This window comes from Coregonus lavaretus, assembly GCF_964263955.1.
Source record: "Coregonus lavaretus genome assembly, chromosome: 33".
Classification (NCBI taxonomy): domain Eukaryota; kingdom Metazoa; phylum Chordata; class Actinopteri; order Salmoniformes; family Salmonidae; genus Coregonus; species Coregonus lavaretus.
In genome coordinates, this window is record NC_140020.1 from 27,819,643 (window position 1) to 27,837,244 (window position 17,602).

Sequence of the window (17,602 nt, forward strand, 5' to 3'; positions counted from 1 at the left end):
GGACTATGGTGGTCTGCTTGAAACATGTTGGTATTACAGACTCAGTCAGGGACATGTTGAAAATGTCAGTGAAGACACTTGCCAGTTGGTCAGCACATGCTCGGAGTACACGTCCTGGTAATCCGTCTGGCCCTGCGGCCTTGTGAATGTTGACCTGCTTAAAAGTCTTAGTCACATCGGCTACGGAGAGCGTGATCACATAGTCATCCGGAACAGCTGGTGCTCTCATGCATGCTTCAGTGTTGCTTGCCTCGAAGTGAGCATAGAAGTGGTTTAGCTCGTCTGGTAGGCTTGTGTCACTGGGCAGCTCGCGGCTGTGCTTCCCTTTGTAGTCTGTAATAGTTTTCAAGCCCTGCCACATCCGACGAGCGTCAGAGCCAGTGTAGTATGATTCAATCTTAGACCTGTATTGACTCTTCGCCTGTTTGATGGTTCGTCGGAGGTCATAGCGGGATTTCTTATAAGCGTCCGGGTTAGAGTCCCGTTCCTTGAAAGCGGCAGCTCTACCCTTTAGCTCAGTGCGGATGTTTCCTGTAATCCATGGCTTCTGGTTGGGGTATGTACGTACGGTCACTGTGGGGACGACATCATCGATGCACTTATTGATGAAGCCAGTGACTGATGTGGTGTACTCCTCAATGCTGTCTGAAGAATCCCGGAACATGTTCCAGTCTGTGCTAGCAAAACAGTCCTGTAGCTTAGCATCTGCGTCATCTGACCACTTTTTTATTAACCGAATCACTGGTGCTTCCTGCTTCAGTTTTTGCTTATAAGCAGGAATCAGGAGGATAGAGTTATGGTCAGATTTGCCAAATGGAGGGCGAGGGAGAGCTTTGTATGCGTCTCTGTGTGTGGAGTAAAGGTGGTCTAGAGTTTTTTCCCCTCTGGTTGCACATTTAACATGCTGGTAGAAATGAGGTAGAACGGATGTAAGTTTCCCTGCATTAAAGTCCCCGGCCACTAGGAGCGCTGCATCTGGATGAGCGTTTTCCTGTTGATTAATGGCCTTGTACAACTCATTCAGTGCAATCTTAATGCCAGCATTGGTTTGTGGTGGTAAATAGACAGCTATGAAAAATATAGATGAAAACTCTCTTGGTAAATAGTGTGGTCTACAGCTTATCATAAGATACTCTACCTCAGGCGAGCAAAACCTCGAGACTTCCTTAGTATTTGATTTTGTGCACCAGCTGTTGTTTACAAATATACACAGACCGCCACCCCTTGTCTTACCAGAGTCAGCCGTTCTGTCCTGCCGATGTAGCGTAAAGCCTGCTAGCTGAATGTTATCATTGTTGTCGTTCAGCCACGACTCCGTGAAACATAAGATATTACAGTTTTTAATGTCCCGTTGGTAGGATAACCGTAATCTTAAATCGTCCATTTTATTCTCAAAAGATTGAACGTTGGCTAATAGGATTGATGGAAGAGGCAGTTTACTCGCTCGCCGTCGGATCCTTACAAGGCATCCGGATCTGCGTCCGCGATATCTCCGTCTCTTCCTCACGCGAATGACGGGGATTTGGGCCTTGTCGGGTGTCTGTATGATATCCTTCGCGGCCGCCTCGTTGAAGAAAAAATCTTCGTCCAATGCGAGGTGAGTAATCGCTGTCCTGATATCCAGAAGCTCTTTTTGGTTATAAGAGACGATGGCAGAAACATTATGTACAAAATAAATTACAAATAACGCGGAAAAACACACATAATAGTACAATTGGTTAGAGGGCTGTAAAACGGCAGCCATCTTCTCCGGCGCTGTTCACATCCTATCGATGCTGAGGTTGTAGGTTGTAGGCTGTAAGACAGGAATATTTTATGGACAAATATTCAATGAAAAACTGAAGTTTATGTCCCGATTACTCTGATTGCCTTAAACATACTTATAAAGCATGCTCGTGTGGCAGTTGGGTGAAACAGCACTTACATTGTTCAGCAGTTACTTAGGTGCAACTAGCCTACTTATAGCAATGAGCAGTATATCTGTGTCCAGCAGAGAAAATAAAAAAAGTTGTATCCTGTAAAATCTAGAAAAAACTATAATGTTCTAGGGGTATGAAGAATTAAACCATCTTGTCAGTTTTATCTCGTAAAACGAATGTCTGACAACTGGAGTCTTGCCTGAAGAGTGATGTTCATTAGCCCAAGATGGCTGCTTGGGGTCAATGTGGAGCCCTCTGGGGGTGTTCAGTGAGCAAGATAAAGCACATGTTGGTCTTTCTCTTTGCAGGCCCGAGGCAGATGTCTATTCTACAGAGAATAATTTACAATGATGTATGTCCCTGATATGAGCAAATCCCATTCTGGCCTTGGCTACAACCTACATCTGTTTTCTCAATTGATAGTTGGGTGAAAAATGAGTAGTGTTTGTTTGAATTTGGCTGAATTTCACTTAATTATTTGTTAATGCATATGCTCCTTATATGAAATATTTATGATGTGAATCATGTGGATGTGAGTCATTTTGACACACTTAGAATAATATACATCAATGAAGGCATAGGGTTTTAATATCACAAGGTTTTCAGACGACACTCAAAGATAGCACTCTGCTGTGTTTGTTTACTGATTGTCTGAGTGGTGTGTCTGAGGTCAATTGTTTGAGGCTTATTGGCATTTTAAACACTGATGAGGAATGGAGATGGTTGCTTAATGTGTCTGGAAGAGTAACACTCTCGAGTAGTGCTGAATTTTAGGAGAGTTAACGTTGAGACTTAATGATTGATCCTTCTTTTGAAAGTAATGTCAGAGTGCTCTCTTTCAGCTGTGTGTATGTGTATGTGTGTGTGTGTGTGTCAGGGTCTCAGCAGGGTGAATTCTGGGACTGACTGATTGTTTACCACACAATAACAAGGAAATAGATCATTTTCTTATCCTCTCTCTCTCTCTCTCTCTCTCTCTCTCTCTCTCTCTCTCTCTCTCTCTCTCTCTCTCTCTCTCTCTCTCTCACCTCCCCCTCATCTCATCTCTCCTCTCCTTTTCTCTCTCTCCATCCTCTCCCTCGCACTCTCTCCTCATTTCTCATGGACACTGAACAGTATTGTAACTACCCTGAAAAGAAATGGACTGAGCTCATCCAAGGTCCAACACACAACATAAATGAATTACCAGAAGCATGAATAGAAAATCCACACACAAAGAAAGCTGGCCTTGGTCACAGTAGCACATCCTTATTGAACACCATGGTCCATTCAACTCCTTTTCTATGTCAGCATAGGACCCCAGCAAACATGTCCGCATTAACACGATGTGGGCCCAATGCGGGCAAAAATATTGGTCTCATGTAGGCTGCCAACATTGGGCCAGTGTGCCCTTGCTCATCGGCTCCACATTGGCCCCCAAGGCATTTGCCTAGTGTTACCAGTGTGGGTAGCCCATACCTGGTGAAGGCAGCCTTCACTTTGCCTGAAAAGAGCCTATCTTTTCCCAGCAAACATGCCTACATTGGCACAATGTGGGCCCAATGTAGGCAAACATTTTGACCCCATGTCCGGCCACATTGGGCCAATGTGCATTTTCTATTTAATAGGAATTTATTTAATTATAATTTATTACAATTAATTTAATGCATAAATTGCATAATTTTCAAGCCTTAAAGGTATTTAGGGAACGTGATACTTTGTATCAGAAAGACAACCAATTTGGACATCACACAACAGAACGCTTAAACTGGAATGACATACTCAGCAAGTACGACACCTCTAAAATGTTCTAATGAGCCCCTGCTTGGTGTGGTTAATTGAAATGCATTCCAGGTTACCACCCCATGAAGCTGGATGAGAGGATGCCAAGAGTGTGCAAAGCGGTCATCAAGCAAAGGGTGGCTACTTTGAAGAATGTCAAATATATTATATATTTTGATTTGTTTAACACTTACTACATGATTATTTCATATATAATAATAATATAATATGCCATTTAGCAGACGCTTTTATCCAAAGCGACTTACAGTCATGTGTGCATAAATTTTTACGTATGGGTGGTCCCGGGGATCGAACCCACTACCCTGGCGTTACAAGCGCCATGCTCTACCAATTGAGCTACAGAGGACCACATAGTTTTGATGTCTTCACTATTATTCTATCATGTAGAAAATAGTAAAAATAAAGAAAAACCCTGGAATGAGTAGGTGTGTCCAAACTTTTGACTGGTACTGTATATGTATATATATAACTAACTGAAAGCCACAGCCCCAATAAGCCACACATATGACTGCATTGAGGCATATGTCACTGTGCTTCTATGTTAAATGCACCATGCCACTGCCTATTTCATTTGTTCAATTAGCAAACAAGACAGCTCATAAACCAGTGCCTTTATCATAGTCAACACACCTATATTTTGCAGCTTTAATGAGCTTTAAAAATGCTAAACTTTCTCTCAGCCTCATGGCAAAATGTGTAGAATAGCATGAGATGTGCTTTAAAACAGCAACATTTCCTCTCAGCCTCATGGCACTACTCATGGACTCATGGCAGAACAAAACAGTACAAAAATGTATGCACTCACTTCTGTAAGTCTCTCTGGATAAGAGTGTCTGCAAAATGACTAAAATATACAAGTAAAATGGGTAGGATAGCATGAGATTAGCTATAAAAATGCAAATGCTTCTCTTTACCCCATGGCAAAATGTGTGCAATTACAGGAAGTTATCTCCTTCTATTTTTTGGGGGGCCCACCCAACTTTCTGCAGGCCCACTCACCAATAAATGTCTGGCTACGGCACTGACACACACACACACACCACAGCACCTGTTCTACGACTTGTAAGTAGGAGACTAGGCTTACACCGCCAGAATCCCCAGTGCGGCTCCTGACTCCCAGCTTCTAGCTGTAGATAAGAGGGGCGGGGTTCTGATATGTTATGTTATGGCAGGATAATGTGAGTAGATGGAGTGATTCAGTGAGCGTGACTCTGTCTGCCTCAGGGCTTCACTTCTTCATTACCTCTCCCTGTTCCCTGTCCCTAGCCTGCTCACAAACACACAGACACACACACAAACACACACAAACACACACACACACACACACACACACACACACACACACACACACACACACACACACACACACACACACACACACACACACACACACACACACACACACTTCACTTATTCATTACATCCCTGTTCCCAGCCTGGTCCAGCCCTCAGATGGGCTGTTCACTGAGGAAACTGTCATAACTGCCAACCCGCTCCTCCTCTCCCACTGCACCTCATTACAAAGCAGACGCCCCAAGCACTACTTGTCTAGGATCAGCTCACCTGAGTGCCATCCCCCATCCCCATGCCAACCCACACGCTGCCTGTTATTAAAACTGATCCCAGGTCAGTGCTTCCGGATATAGGTTGTTTCTGAGTGTGCGTGTGTTTGTGTGCCACCTCAGGGTATGATTCCCTGCCAGTGTAAGTGTGCGTATAAGGCTTTGTTGGTGTTAATGGTTCCACTACGCAGATAAGTTCCTATTTCCTACTGTACACAGCAACAGAGTGGATAGAAGCATCCTACTAGGTTAGCACTGCTGCTATGCGTCTCTGTCCATCGATTTACCCTCATTCGTCATTATTATCTATTTACTTTCATTCCAGCCATAAGTCAATGAAAATAATAGTTCCTCTTGACTTTTATACTTTTGATCATTGTCTCCTAAAGCTTACCCACTGGGCAAAAAACTGGTTTTATCAACGTTGTTTCCATGTCATTTCAACCAAAGAATTATATGTGATGATGTTGAATCAATGTTGAAAACGTATTGGATTTGCAAAAAAGTCATCAACGTAAGGGAATTTCCTATTTTTTTCACCCAACTTTTAACCTAAATCTAATGATCGGGGAACATTTTTGGTTGAGTTCACGTTGAATTCACGTTAGTTGACAACTAAACCAAATGTAAATCAAAACTAGACGTTGAACTTGACATCTGTGCTCAGTGGGTCTGTACCTGATGTCTGCACATGTTGTCTTTGGTAAACAAAACCCTGTGTGTGTGTCTCAGTAGTTCAATCATGAACAAACAGAAAGGTGTAAATGAACGACTGTAGATGTGAGAGATAGAGGGACTCATTTACACAGACATAAATACCATATTGTTGTAGCAAATGTGTTAATGTGACTAGCAGGGCTTCCTGAGGATATTTGTGCATCAGAACTCATTACAAACCAGCTTTTGTCCTCTCTGTGTGCGTCTGACATCAAATGCATCGGAAAAACATTGAACACTGCAATGCTGAATGGGAATGCATTTACTTTGGCTGGCTTGTTGACAGAAGGGAAATGAAAACCCTGGCAACAACTCAATGAATCATCATGTAGGGTGTTAGAACTTAGACAATCATGTCAGGTGTAATAACATTGACTAGTGAAGCATTATGAGTGGAAAACAAACTATAAATAAATAAACTATAAAAGTAATTGCCACCATTGATTATTATTAAAAATAAATTAAATGCACTAACACATATTTCCTATTACCATGGAGATACTTTAAAACTTGTGAAAAAGCTAGACCTTATAGTATTGCTTAGGTTTTTTCCCACATTGAATTATCCTGTCCATGTCACACTATTCTCATGGTTCAACAACCTACAGAAGATTTGATAGAGTCTATCCGTGCTCAATGGGTGTAACCACACTCATGGTTAAATAACGTTGAGAAGATCTGATACAGTCTGTTCGTGCTTCACACACCCTTCCCATGGTTAAACACCCTGCAGACGATTCAATATGCTTCACACCAAATAATCTTTATAAAACGTTCAGAAGATCCGATAAAGCCTGCCCACGCTTCATACCCCTCTAATGGTTAAATAACACTCCAAAAATTCCTTATCAAGCTTTTTTAATGTATTTATTGTTCAGATGAATTCCAATTAGCTACAATTAGCCCCTTTGCTCTGCATGCCTCTCCAGCCCCCGTCTGTTTCTGCTGAGGTTAGCTCCCAGTGTCTCAGGAGAGCTTGCGGTTTCTGCTCACAGCAAACTGGTGTGCCCTCAGAAGCATATTTCCCATTTCCTGCTTCGCTGAACTGGTAGTCCCCAATAATCCACACAACATCATTTAGTCAGCCAGACAGACCTATTTTTATATTTTTATTTTCTCTCTTACGCACAAACCACAGAGTCTAGTCGGCTGCCAAGGTGAGGTTTGACTCCCTCCTTCCCTGAGCCTAGCTGGGATGAATTAATGTGTGTGTTGTCTGTGCAGGCACCTCATGGGGTAAGCTTTCTTTTTCCAAAGAGGAGCAGGATTCTGTTATTTTATGCTTTGGCTCACTGCCTCAAGGAAGGTGTTTTATTTCAAATTTTAAAGGGTCCGTTTCAGAGGAAAAACTTCTGTGATGCTTCTCTCTCTGTTTCGGTTTTTCTCCTCTTTAATTCTTATTTTCCCCTCTCCTCCATAGTTATTTAAGTAGGTTAAGATAGTGTAGCTTTGAGTGCCCTGGCATATGTACAGTGGCTTGCGAAAGTATTCACCCACCTTGGCATTCTTCCTATTTTGTTGCCTTACAACCTGGAATTAAAATGGATTTTTGGGGGGTTTGTATCATTTGATTTACACAACATGCCTACCATTTTGAAGAAGCACAATAAAAGATTGTGAAACAAACAAGAAATAAGACAAAAAAACAGAAAACTTGAGTGTGCATAACTATTCACCCCCCCAAAGTCAATACATTGTAGAGACACCTTTTGCAGCATTTACAGCTGCAAGTATCTTGGGGTACGTCTCTATAAGCTTGGCACATCTAGCCACTGGGATTTTTGCCCATTCCTCAAGGCAAAACTGCTCCAGCTCCTTCAAGTTGGATGGGTTCTGCTGGTGTACAGCAATCTTTAAGTCATACCACAGATTCTCAATTGGATTGAGGTCTGGGATTTGACTAGGCCATTCCAAGAAATGTAAATGTTTCACCTTAAACATTTTACATTTACATTTTAGTCATTTAGCAGACACTCTTATCCAGAGCAACTTACAGTTAGTGAGTGCATACATTTTTCATACTGAACACTCAAGTGTTGCTTTAGCAGTATGCTCAGGGTCATTGTCCTGCCGAAAGGTGAACCTCCGTCCCAATCTCAAATCTATGGAAGACTGAAACAGGTTTCCCTCAAGAATTTCCCTGTATTTAGCGCCATCCATCATTCCTTCAATTCTGACCAGTTTCCCAGTGCCTGCCGATGAAAAACATCCCCACCGCATGATGATGCCACCACCATGCTTCACTGTGGGGATGGTGTTCTTGGGGTGATGAGAGGTGTTGGGTTTGCGCCAGACATAGCGTTTTCCTTGATGGCCAAAAAGCTCAATTTTAGTGTCTTCTGACCCGAGTACCTTCTTCCATATGTTTGGGGAGTCTACCACATGGCTTTTGGCGAACACCAAACGTGTTTGCTTAATATTTTCTTTAAGCAATGGCTTTTTTTCTAACCACTCTTCCTTAAAGCCCAGCTCTGTGGAGTGTGCGGCTTAAAGTGGTCCTATGGACAGATACTCCAATGTCCGTTGTGGAGCTTTGCAGCTCCTTCAGGGTTATCTTTGGTCTCTTTTTGCCTCTCTGATTAATGCCCTCCTTGCCTGGTCCGTGTGTTATGGTGGGCGGCCCTCCCTTGGCAGGTTTGTTGTGGTGCCATATTCTTTCAATTTTTTTATAATAGATTCAATGGTGCTCCGTGAGATAATCAAAGTTTCTGATATTATTTTATAACTCAACCCTGATCTGTACTTCTCCACAACTTTGTCCCTGACCTGTTTGGAGAGCTCCTTGGTCTTCATGGTGCCGCTTGCTTGGTGTTGCCCCTTGCTTAGTGGTATTGCTGACTCAGAACAGGTGTATACAGTGAGGGTAAAAAGTATTTGATCCTCTGCTGATTTTGTACGTTTGCCCACTGACAAAGAAATGATCAGTCTATAATTTTAATGGTAGGTTTATTTGAACAGTGAGAGACAGAATAACAACAAAAAAAATTCCAGAAAAACGCATGTCAAAAATGTTATAAATTGATTTGCATTTTAATGAGGGAAATAACTATTTGACCCCCTCTCAATCAGAAAGATTTCTGGCTCCCAGGTGTCTTTTATACAGGTAACGAGCTGAGATTAGGAGCACAATCTTAAAGGGAGTGCTCCTAATCTCAGTTTGTTACCTGTATAAAAGACACCTGTCCACAGAAGCAATCAATCAGTCAGATTCCAAACTCCCCACCATGGCCAAGACCAAAGAGCTCTCCAAGGATGTCAGGGACAAGATTGTAGACCTACACAAGGCTGGAATGGGCTACAAGACCATCGCCAAGCAGCTTGGTGAGAAGGTGACAACAGTTGATGTGATTATTCGCAAATGGAAGAAACACAAAATAACTGTAATCTCCCTCGGCCTGGGGCTCCATGCAAGATCTCACCTCGTGGAGTTGCAATGATCATGAAAATGGTGAGGAATCAGCCCAGAACTACACGGGAGGATCTTGTCAATGATCTCAAGGCACCTGGGACCATATTTACCAAGAAAAAAATTGGTAACACACTACGGCATGAAGGACTGAAATCCTGGTCCCCCTGCTCAAGAAAGCACATATACAGGCCCGTCTGAAATTTGCCAATGATCATCTGAATGATTTAGAGGAGAACTGGGTGAAAGTGTTGTGGTCAGATGAGACCAAAATCGAGCTCTTTGGCATCAACTCAACTCGCCGTGTTTGGAGGAGGAGGAATGCTGCCTATGACCCCAAGAACACCATCCCCACCGTCAAACATGGAGGAGGAAACATTGTGCTTTGGGGGTGTTTTTCTGCTAAGGGGACAGGACAACTTCACCGCATCAAAGGGACGATGGACGGGGCCATGTACCGTAAAATCTTGGGTGAGAACCACCTTCCCTCAGCCAGGGCATTGAAAATGGGTCGTGGAGGTATTCCAGCATGAGAATGACCCACAACACATGGCCAAGGCAACAAAGGAGTGGCTCAAGAAGAAGCACATTGAGGTCCTGGAGTGGCCTAGCCAGTCTCCAGACCTTAATCCCATAGAAAGTTCTGTGGAGGGATCTGAAGGTTTGAGTTGCCAAACGTCAGCCTTGAAACCTTAATGACTTGGAGAAGATCTGCAAAGAGGAGTGGGACAAAATCCCTCCTGAGATGTGTGCAAACCTGGTGGCCAACTACAAGAAACGTCTGACCTCTGTGATTGCCAACAATGGTTTTGCCACCAAGTACTAAGTCATGTTTTGCAGAGGGGTCAAATAGTTATTTCCCTCATTAAAATGCAAATCAATTTATAACATTTTTGACATGTGTTTTTCTGGATTTTGTTGTTGTCATTCTGCCTCTCACTGTTCAAATAAACCTACCATTAAAATTATAGACTGATCATGTCTTTGTCAGTGGGCAAACGTACAAAATCAGCAGGGGATCAAATACTTTTTTCCCTCACTGTATATACTGTTGGACACAGGTGGACTTTATTTAACTAATTATCTGACTTCTGAAGGTAATTGGTTGCACCAGATCTTATTTTTTTCATTTCACTTCACCAATTTTGACTATTTTGTGTATGTCCATTACATGAAATCCAAATAAAAATCCATTTAAATTACAGGTTGTAATGCAACAAAATAGGAAAAACGCCAAGGGGGATGAATACATTTGCAAGGCACTGTATACAGTACCTCCACTAACAGCCCTGCAGACTGGCACTGGACGCTGAGTGTTTCATTGTGTGTGTTTTTGTGTTTCAGTCATCTCTCTGGCGATTCGTCCCACCAACCAGCAGGTCTGGACAGGATGCCGCTGTGCTTTTATATTCAGTGAAAACCGAGAGAGAGAGAGAGAGAGAGAGAGAGAGAGAGAGAGAGAGAGAGAGAGAGAGAGAGAGAGAGAGAGAGAGAGAGAGAGAGAGAGAGAGAGAGAGAGAGAGAGAGAGAGAGAGAGAGAGAGAGAGAGAGAGAGAGAGAGAGAGAGAGAGAGAGAGAGAGAGAGAGAGAGAGAGAGAGAGAGAGAGAGAGAGAGAGAGAGGCTGGCTATTTGCTGTCTTTGAGAAGCACTCTTATAGCTGAAAATTGCCAAAACAAAAAAAACTGGAGGGAAGCTAGTACACACCTCTAATGAGAAAATGGCCAGAGCTGGAACAGAACAACGAGAACAAAAAAAAAAAAAACATTTACAGCAGTATTTCAGTCTCTGGAAAAGTTAGATCACAAAACCTTGTAATCTTCTCTTAGATGCTTGTTATCTGAACTATGTCATGATGATGTGACTTGATTTGCTATAAAAGTTAAGTATAAAATATGAAAACAAATTATTTTCATTCACCAATGCTTAGAATCATTAGTAAAGGACATAGGTGTCTATAAGGATGCTATGCTAGTATAAAATGTTGCGGATGTAAGTAAAACCTGTCTGTTTACCCAGCTCCAAGAACAAAGGCAGTAAGGGCTTATGATGATAGACATAAATCCTGAGTCCTGGTAACTAACCCCCTCCTATTTCCCCTGTGCCAACTCTGGCAGGAACTTTGATCTTTCCCATTCATCCACTCTGCTTTTTCCACTACCCCGGATAAGTCAAGACTGATAACACATACAACGACGAGTTTCAGTGACTTTTAGGGAGAGTCTTTTACAGACACAAACACACACACACACGCTACCACAGACACACACACACAGATACACAAGCAGACACGTGCACATTCACGCACAGTCATGCACATGCACGCTTACACATACACACTGTGACCTGATACACTACATGGTCAAAAGTATGTGGACACCCCTTCAAATTAATGGATTTGGCTATTTCAGCCATACCCGTTGCTGACGTGTATAAAATCGAGCACACAGCCATGCAATCTCCATAGACAAACATTGGCAGTAGAATGGCCCTGCTAGAGCTGTCCCGGTCAACTGTTAATGCTGTTATTGTGAAGTGGAAACGTCTAGGAGCAACGGCTCAACCGCAGAGTGGTAGGCCACAAGCTCACAGAACGGGACCGCCGAGTGCTGAAGAGCATAGCACGTAAAACTCGTCTGTCCTCGGTTGCAACACTCATTACCAAGTTCCAAACTGCCTCTGGAGGCAACGTCAGCACAAGAACTGATCGTCGAGAGCTTCATGAAATGGGTTTCCATGGCCGAGCAGCCACACACAAGCCTAAGATCACCATGCTCAATGCCAAGCATCTGCTGGAGTGGTGTAAAGCTCGCCGCCATTGGACACCGGAGCAGTAGAAACGGGTTCTCTAGAGTGATGAATCACGCTTCACCATCTTGCAGTCCAACGGACGAATCTGAGAATGCTACCTGCCCCAATGCATAGTGCCAACTGTAAAGTTTGGTGGAGGAGGAATAATGGTCTGGGTCTGTTTTTCATGGTTTAGGCTCCTTAGTTCCAGTGAAGGGAAATCTTAATGCTACAACATACAATGACATTCTAGACAATTCTGTGCTTCCATCTTTGTGGCAACAGTTTGAGCAAGGCCCTTTCCTGTTTCAACATGACAATGCCACCGTGCAAAAATCGAGGTCCATGCAGAAATGATTTGTCGAGATCGGTGTGGAAGAACTTGACTGGCCTGCACAGAGCCCTGACAGAACCCCATCGAACACCTTTGGGACGAATTGGAACGCCGACTGCGAGCCAGGCATAATCACCCAACATCAGTGCCCAACCTCACCAATGCTCTTGTGGCTGAATGGAAGCAAGTCCCCACAGCAATCAAATCAAATCAAATGTTATTTGTCACATACACATATTTAGCACATGTTATTGCGTGTGTAGCTAAATGTTTGTGTTCCTAGCTCCAACAGTGCAATAGTGTCTAACAATTCACAACAATACACAAATCTAAAAGTATAATAATGGAATTAAGAAATATTTAAATATTAGGACGAGCAATGTCAGAGTGGCATTGACTAAAATACAGTAGAATATAATATAGTATATACATGTATATAGATGAGTAAAGCAGTATGTAAACATGATTAATGTTCCAACATCTAGTGGAAAGCCTTTCCAGAAGAGTGGAGGCTGTTATAGCAGCAAAGGGGGGACCAACTCCATATTAATGCCCAAGATTTTGGAATGAGATGTTCGACGAGCTGTATCACTGATCCCGAGGCAGAGAATACTCAGTCCTAGTAAAAGAAGGAGACGGCAACTGCTAGCATACATACCTACCTATCCTCAGTTTATAGCAACACCCTATAAAAGTTTGAACACAGAGCAGAACCAAGTCAGATGTTTTGGAGGATGTGTGTGGGAGGTATAGTCCTGGAGCATTATGTACAAGCCTGTCTTTTTGTTTTGGTTGGCAACATCAATACTCCTGTTTCTTCTGCTTACCACATACACATACAAACACACACGCGCACACACACACACATGGGTGCACGCACACACGCAAACACATACTGAAAACACGCACGCAAACACACACACGCTGAAAACCAGACTATCACTCCCTCACTCCCAGAACTGTGGAAGCTTTGAAAGCAACACAGGCCGACAACTGTTCACACACAGCTGTACATCACCACTAAGAGCTAGCGATGGGGGAAGGGGGGGGGGGGGGGGGCAGTTGTTATTGATGGAACACTCACCCGTCACCCTCCCGGTCCTTTTAATATCATGTCATGTCTGTTGTCGAGATAGCAAGCTACAACCACAAGAGAGAACCAGTACAAGCACATAGCCGACAGAACATTCTCCTCTTACCAAAGCTGTTCAGACCGCCAGGCAGCACAACACTATCTAAGGAGTCAAGAGGCAGGTTGCTTCTACAGCTACACAGAGTCTGCGACAAGATTTAAATGTGAAAATGTCAGAGATAGGTGACAGGAGATAACGTCTCTCGCTTGCGTGGATGAGCGAGAGAGAAGAGAGGGAGCAAAAGCCCCCCAAAATAAATGCTCGCCCCTCAAGAGCTGGAATTAATGTCGGTATGAATCTCCATCAGCCACTGTTTGTTAGGTCACCTGTTTTTTCTGCCTCCTTTCCTCCTCCTCCTTTCAGAGATGGATGTTTCTAGTCACATTCAATGCAAAGTTCAAGAGACCACTCTTTCTCCGTCTGAGAGATAACATTTTACATTTAGTCATTTAGCAGTGCCATTTCTGAGCTGCCATTTCTCCGGCCTCTCAGGTGGAGTCATAATTTACCCTCCTGATCTCTGGGGTTGATATGACAGACTTGCTCTTAAATACTCTTAAATATAGGGCAGCCCTCATTCTTTGCTCTCGTTCTTTGAATCACATTACAGCACATCCCAAGGCTCTCCTCAGGTGTAGAAAGCCTTTGTTTTAAATATGAATCCTAGAGTTTCGGCATGGTTTCTCCATCAATAATGTACTTTTATTTTTAATAAATTATCTAAATGAATCAAATGTATAATTAACTGTATGAATCTCAGAATCAGAAATCCTTGGAATGAATGCCTTTTTATTCATGGCTACACACAGTTACATCTAGAACCTAAAAGGGTTCTTCGACTGTCCCCATAGGAGAACCCTTTTAGAGAACCCTTGTTAGTTCCAGTTAGAACCCTTTTGGTTCCAAGTAGAACCATTTTGGGTTCCAAGTAGAACCCTTTCCACAGAGGGTTCTACATGGAACCCAAAATGGTTCTACCTGGAACCAAAAAGGGTTTTACCTGGAACCAAAAAGAGTTCTCATATGGGGACAGCCAAATAATCATTTTGGAATCCTTTTTTCTAAGAGTGTAGAGCCACAACATCAAATCCCTTAGGTTTGTAAGATCCACTGATTATTATCTCCCTGTAAAAGTGATTGAAGCTAGCCAGAGGGAGAGAAGGATTCACCCTCAATTAATCTTCAGAAATCCGTAATAAAAAAATGTAAGGAAGTAATAGACCAGGAATTACAGGTTCTGATGGGCTTGCAGTTCAATTAATTAAACAGAATACATATTTTACTAGGTATTAAAAGTGGATGTGGTAAGATGGTGGTAAGACACCCATCATGAAGCTTGAGGAAAGTTGAGGCATTTGGGCCTGGCCTCAAGTACATGTGTATCGGATGCTTCTGTCTCCTTTTGCCAAGAGTTGCCCATTAACTGACAGTAAAAGCTAGGCATTTGAGACTGGAGCTTGTTTTGCATTGATTTACATGCCTTCTAAGAAATCCTGTCTAGACTGGGAGAGACTTATCAGTGTAAGGAACACAGCATGTCTCTTTGGACTTCAGAAGATGAAGCTCAGGTTATTAAAGTCAGAGTTTGTGTGTCAGACCAACAGCAAACACTCCACTTGGTTTGGTGTAAAGCCAGAAGAGTTGAAAGTACAGTATGTGCCATTTACATTCACAGTACATTTTAGTTTTATAATTTGAACAAACATCATTGTTAGGCTTTACTCATAATACTTTCAATTATAACAAGTCCCTTCATCCCTAAGCTCTTTAAAGGAACAATAATTGAATCAGACATGAGAGGTGCTATTTTTGTTGATAACCTTAGTATTGTATAGGACAATGTGTTTCTCTGACTGTGAAATTCATTTTACTATAATTATTTTAGAGAAAAACATGCACGCTTCGACAGGATATGCAAATCCTTATTATTATTTTTTGGGGTCAACCTAAAAGCTTTTGAGTGTCCTTTGAGAACCAGATATACTGAGGGAATTATTCTCACCACGAACAGTATAATGAAAGACTGAAGATTTGATGGCACAACGTTTAATAGTCTGATTACATTTCAATGAATGCTGTGTTTCATCTATCATTTGTAACCCACAAAGTTCCATGTTTCCTTGATATAGTATAGATTGTAGGCTCCATCCTGGTCAATTCTTAGCCAAACCTATAGTCACTTCCTGGTTTGAGTGTGTGTGTCGAGTAAAGTTAGTGAGAAGGATGAGTGGACAACAGTGTAATGCAAAAATGGAATGAAAAGGGCAAATATTGCCTCCCGAGTGGTGCAGTGGTTTAAGGCACTGCATCGCAGTGCTAGCTGTGCTACTAGAGATCCTGGTTCAAGTCCAGGCTCTGTCGCAGCCGGCCGTGACCGGGAGACTCATGGGGCGGCGCACAGTTGGCCCAGCATCATCCAGGTTAGGGGAGGGTTTGGCCGGCAGGGGTATTCTTGTCCCATCGCGCACTAGCAACTCCTTTGGCGGGCCGGGCGCAGTGCACGCTGACATGGTCGCCAGGTGTACGGTGTTTCCTCCGACACATTGGTGCGGCTGGCTTCCGGGTTAAGCGGGCATTGTGTCAAGAAGCAGTGCGGCTCGGCTGGGTTGTGTTTCGGAGGACGCACGCCTGTCCCGAGTCCATACAGGAGTTGCAGCGATGGGACATGACTGTAACTACCAATTGGATACCACAAAATTGGAGTACATTTTTTAGATAAGAATGTTCATTTGGAAGACCATTTTGAGGTCACGAGGATGGTGAAGAAGGCGCTAGGAAAGGTGGATGCAGTCAAAGTAACCAGGAATGGTATGGTGTTGATATCTTGTGTATCTTAAGAGCAAAGGGAGAAAGCATTGTGGCTCGTGAAATGATCAACTCATAAAATTGACAGCTTTGATTTTCGGAGCAGGGCACCAGTAAAAAGTGTTATCTCTGGCATCCTGTTGGACATTGACAATCAATATATCAGGCTGAAAATTCCAGTAGTATGTTGCTTGACCTGTATGGTGGATGGGAAAAAGGGGGAAAGTCTATCTGTATTATTGATGTTTGATGAAGAGTTTCTCCCGACCCATGTAAAGCTGGGATATATAAGATATGCTGTGTGAGCGTTCATGCAAAAGCCACTGCAATGCAAGAAGTGTAAAAAGTTTGACCACGTGTCAAGTGTTTGCAGACGGGAGGAATACGTTACTGTCAATGTAAAATGTTGCAATTGTGATGGGGATCATGTCCCGACTTCCCTGAGTGCCCTGTTAGGGTGAAAGAAGTTGAGGTGTCAAGGATCAGGGCTGTCCAGCAGAACTCCTATGTGGAGGCGGTGAAGAGAGTCGAGGGGGCAAGTGGCCACATATCGCTGAACAGATGGCCGTGGATGCACCACAGCCAGTTGTAAATGTTCATCATCAGTCAAGAGATCAGGATACACTCATTGTGAAGAAGGTGGATTTTGTAGCGTTTATTTTCACAGTTATTAATTGTACTGCTCAAGTGTCCAAGAAATCATTGTGTCTGCGTCCGAAAAGTATTTGGGGCTCGAAGATTTCATGACAAGGGCTACTGTCGCCGGAAGATGGCACAACCTCCCAGGCGCCTTCTAAGCCTGAATAGGGACTGCTTGTATTAATATATTTTTGACTGCGTTTTTCATTTTTGGGATCTTTCTTATCCAACCGCTTATTAAGCAGACCGATAAGCAGAATTGCTGTATTCCCATGTGGACCGATTTTGACGGGAGTGGACCTCTCGCTTCGCCTCTTCCTCTCTGGTATTAGGAAGGGGGGAAGCCATCTTTACTGTATGTTGCATGGTCAGAAATGTTTGGTCATTATTGCATTGTAGTTCTCATCATCAAGAGAAGTTCCATTTGTGCGGACTATTGACTTCCAAGAACCAAAGTGTGGAAGGCCTATTTAGGCTTTTCCAAGGCCTGTATATATATTTTGTTACTTTTTTCCCA